Source organism: Sinocyclocheilus rhinocerous, unplaced genomic scaffold (genome assembly GCF_001515625.1).
Source record: "Sinocyclocheilus rhinocerous isolate Xijiao unplaced genomic scaffold, SAMN03320098_v1.1 scaffold113, whole genome shotgun sequence".
Classification (NCBI taxonomy): Eukaryota; Metazoa; Chordata; class Actinopteri; order Cypriniformes; family Cyprinidae; genus Sinocyclocheilus; species Sinocyclocheilus rhinocerous.
Window position 1 is genome coordinate 1,076,974 of NW_015646846.1, and position 5,413 is coordinate 1,082,386.

Genomic DNA, 5,413 nt, shown 5'->3' on the forward strand with positions numbered 1-5,413 from the left:
ACAAAAAGTAGCACTGCATGTGTTTCTGAATATTTATTTAAACAGACTGTATAATGATGAAAAACCACAAACATGACAGGTATAATTAAAATACGCAAATTCCTTCAGCGCACATTTCAGTGCAATATTTTTACAGATTTTGTAAACCGTGTATACAATATAATTATGTTTAATTAAGCTGAGATATAGCACTATAAATTCTTAATTCATTTGCAACAAAACTATAAAGTTTTGTTGCAAATGGACGAAGACGTTAGTAGGCTTCTCAGCTCGACCCTCAACATGCACGCGTTCGGAGTTTCGGCAGCCCAACACTGAATGCGATTATCGATCGATAAGATATTTTTGACATATCGCCCAGCCCTAGTCTTCTGTGGGTGTAGCTCAGAGTCACCGTGATTCATTGCTCAAATGAACATTCAGTTGCTCATTCTCATGGTTTCCGTCCAGATCAGACTGTTCATTTCCTTTCTGGCCTGCAGAAGTCAAATATATTTACAGGCTTTTTATAAAAATGTTCTTTTATCTAACTTATAATACAGTAGCCTTATAACTTCCTGGGGTTTAATATAGTAAATAGGATTATTTAATACATTGGACAGTAAATATCTCTTCAGCATCATCTATTAGATATACTGAAGTGTTAACAGTGGTAGAATTATGGCTAATTTGTGCTCAAATTAACTGTTTAGTTGGTGTCAATGGGTCAGTCCCTTGATGGCTTTTAATTATTGCTCTACCAAAGAAAAACTAAATATATCTTTCAATACGAGCTGCTAGTTTAGGACTAATTGCTTATGTGACATAATTAAAGTACTTCATTAACAGTACTCCTCAACCTCAAAGTTAGGTTCAGATGCCAGATCCAATCATACAATATAATTACCATGTGTAAAACATCAAACGAAAGTCCACTGTCTTCATTCCCTGACATTGTTCCAAATATTTTCCGAAGACAATGCATATGAACCACTAAAGGAACGTTCAGATTTAGGGTCTGTGAACTGAATAATACATGCAGACTCGCTAGCCAAACACCCTTCATCATGTAGAGCCATAATTACATGCCTGGATTCTGTAATAGAGCTGATTGAAGCTATCTGCAAAACAGCATTAAGCTTATATTTATGTCTGTTTGATGTCTACAGTCTACAGTGGTTCTCAGCTGGTTTTGCTTCATAACTCAGATTTTACATTGGACATCAAGTATCAACTTAATACAGGACTACAAATGTATATATATATATATATTAAAAAAAAAAATATATATATATATATATATATATATTTAAATGCAATGTATTAAATGCTACATTTAATAATAGATTGCAATTTATATATAATAATTTCATAAATGGTTCATTTAGTATAATTAGTTATTAATTGATAAAATTATTATAATTATGATGATTATTGTAATACAAAAAACATTTTTGACCATTTTTAAGATAACCATAGCAACGCTATGCATCGCTTTAACTCATCATGGATTGCAACGCTTTTAGAGTAATTTATTTGTTTTGTAGAGTAATGTATTATCATCTGGCAATCATTAATAAACTGCTGTCTGCAGCTTGTAGCGTATGGGTTACTCTGAAACCGCATGGCTGGAGGGAAAAATTTTGATGGAGAGAGACAATATCAACGTTTGTGAGTCAACATACCTCTGTTTCTGTGTTTTTTTAGCTCTTGTGCCTCATACCAGTTGAGAGGAGTGACAACTGTATTTAGCTGCAGTGTGTTTATGGCCTACAGGTCCTACAGCAGTATATGATTGAACTGCTATTGCCAGCTTGTTCTTGTCAAAGAATAATTGGGTTCTTTTTTGAATTCTGGAAGAGCACCAGGTACACAAAGACTTGGTGTCACAGATGTGAATGGGAGTGAGATGGAAGCTTGTAAAACCATTGTTCAAGTCCATTTTCCCCTCTTCATCAGGCTCGGCTGAGCAATACATCAGCCAATCATCTCGCATCTTCCGACAGTTATTCTTCTCGTGGGCAACGCAAACCCAATCAATCAGCCGACTCCACCTGTAATCTTGTAAATTCCTCACCATCCGTCAACGTCGCCGCTCGTCTGTCTCAACCCGGGCCAGTCGAGATTTATTACCGTCTCCCAGACTATTAGCTTGAACAAAAAGAAAAAGAATGAGGACAAGAGAAGCGTGAAGGAACATGGTGAGGTAAAAAGAGGAAGAGTCAAAGACGACAGAATTAAAAGTGGAATAATATCCTGGAGGGAAGGAAAAATAGAATTGATAGAGAGTTGAGTAACATCTGGGAAAAGAAAATGAGAGAGGGAATGAACAATGACACATCGCAGCTCCGGAGGCTCTTCCCATGTGGCAAATCAAACAGTAACAAAGGCCTATTAGTATAATTCAGCTGGCAGCTCTTTATGGCGCACTGGAAGGACAGGACTTGTTAAAGATGATTTAGAGCTCATGGCTTTTCACTAATAATGGCCATTTAGAGCCGTCCACACTCGAATATTCACTGTATAATTTTGCTGGTAATATACATCAAAATGAAGAACTGAATATCCTGATTTTGATGTGCTACTGTCAATAGGCTCCTTGACTCCTTCTTGTCATGGAACTTTAAATAAGCATTAATTAGTAGTGTCTCTTATTTACACATTACTAGCAAAAAGTTTCTAGTTCAAATAAACTAATTGAACTAACCAATTGAGTCAGTTCAAACTGTTCTTTTCCAATGTATCAAATTCAAAAATTAATTCAAAAAGTAGTTTGTGACATCCCTCAAAAATTTAGTCCCCATGTGGCATTATTTAAAATGCATTTTTTAAAAATCAATATGTATTATTATACCATAGACCGTAAAAAAGATGGACGTCGCATCTGCACTTCCGTCCTCTATAGAAAAGTGAAGCCGAATTATCCCAGACTTGGCTGCTGTTAGGGCTGTGCGATATTGAAAAAAAATGCGATACGCGATACCTTGTTAAAAAATGCGATATTCGATATGCGATACGATATTGCTTAAAGTGTGATAAAAATAAAGAAAAAGGGGGAAAAAATAACAAATACACAATTTACAAGCATAGATAAAATAAACAGTAGTATTCAGGTACAGAAATTTAATAATTAAGTGTAAAATAACACTGCATTGTGTTCACTGTATGAATTAAATTTAGGTTAAATCTTTGTTATAGCTGTTTTGTTGTTTGATTAACATTAGTGACAATCAGCAGCATGTATTTATAGGCTGCTGTCCCTTTAAATCCGACTGCACGGATCCAGTATAATGATACACATCCGATTTTTTTCTCAGCTGTTTACTGACTGCGTTTACGAGAATGATCGTCGAGACGGGTACTATTGACATAATTCTGTGTGTATGTGTCTGTTCAAACATGAGGAGATGCGAAAGACGAATCAACTCGGTCTGAAACGCGCCTTTCTGTGTGTGTGTGTGCGCGTGCTTTGCACGTGTGCGGCAGAACGGAAGAGCTTCAGGTGCGAGTCAGACAGGCAGCAAGACGAGACGGCAAAGAGTTGTTTTCTGCAACTTATTGCACTTAACTCTTTTTAACGTCAAGCAATTCTCTGCTATATGCGTCGAACTAAAACTTTGACCTTTTGCAACGTTTTGATTTAAGTAGCCTATTATTCAAATGATTCAGATATCGCACGCCGTTGCGATATGCATATCGCGATATTTCGGTATTTTCGATATATCGTGCAGCCCTAGCTGCTGTCATCTTGCGCCGATGACCCGAGCCCGAGTGCACAGTAGTGATCATGAGCTGGAGCGGCGGTTTCAAAGTCCTGCCCAAACTCCTGCACACCCAATCGCAAGCTCACCATCATGACACCACACCCTGTTTTTATAGCATCAAATAACTAAAAGAAAACGTATCAGAAAAATGAACACTTGAACATACATCAACGTGATAAGAACTACCTAAATGATGGAAACCATCTTTGGGTAAAATGTATTTGAAGTGTAATTTGATTATTTAGTTCACGTCCCATACGTTTACATGGAGAGAGCGGGGTTTATGACCTATACTGCAGTCAGCCACCAGATGGCAGTCAAAATGTTTTGGCTTCACTTTTCAGGAAGTGTGCGGCACACTTGTGTTATAAACTCCAAAAACATGTTTTGGTTTAAAAATAAAAAACAACAGTTTGCAATTAATCTTTCTTGAAGACATTTGCATTTTGAGAGAGAAAGAGAGCGCGCGCGGTGATTCACTCACGCTGTTTGTGAAATTATGTCTCACAGAAACTTTTTCAAATTACTTTATAAGTTATTTAATGAAGAAATATGAACTAAAACATTTAATCTGAGACTAAATTGATGCAATAAAAACAAAAAGAGTTTCTGACTATTTTGAGCAATGGCTGCGTTAATGCTAGGGACAACTAATGTCTTACTTGTTCATTAAATTTACATGCTAAATAAGCTATATTTAGCATGTGCAATGCTAAGTGTTGACTTTAACTGAAATAGATAAGATTGCCTGATTCCAGGGCCACCACAACTCAATTAGTTGGAACAACTTTGTTTCGTTTTGAGTAATCAACTTAAAAATGTGTGTTTATGCTAAAAATAAAGTTCCTCTAACTAAATGTACTTTGTTGATTGAACAATTGCATTAGTTGTCACCAGTGTTGGGGAAAGTTACTTTTTAAAGTAATGCATTACAATATCACAACTCAAAAAGATGGATGCAAACAGTTGCATTATTTTTATTTATTTATTTTTGAGCAAACACATTATTTTCTAGAGTGTATGTGAATATAATTAATAATTTTAGCCATAACAATGTGCAATTACAAGCAGTTCCACTAAACAATCACATGAAGCACATGTTCATCGGATCACTCAGATATTATATAATTAAACAGAAACATAAGCGCTAAGTGTGCCTGAGAAAAAAGGAATAAGAAGCAGCTCATATCAGGGAGGAAATGGCCCTATCTATTTTCTTCAGCCGTTCATATCTTTGAGCTGAGCGATAGAGCTCATTTAGTAAATGACTGTTCACCTCACACTCAGTCTCTTGGTAAATGTCAAATGTGCTGATACATGATGTAGACATTACAGTTTAATCAAACAAAAGCTGAAATGTCAGTCAATAATGAGCAATAATGAAAGTGCCAAAGACATGTCAGTGAAGTAGCGAATGAAGCATTTAGCTTAATATTTCATTTGTGCGTTTATATGTTTTTATATGGTCAGTTGGTTTATTAGTGGTGCTTGCAAAGGCAACCATCTATTTGTGCTAGACATGAATTATAACACATATCGAGTGGTTTATTGAGGGGGAGGTGTGTCTTATTACTTTTCTACAGAGGTGGGGGACTCGAGTCACATGACTTGACTCGAGTCGCAAATTTAAGGACTTGTGACTTGCTTGACTAAATAAAGAAAATGACTTG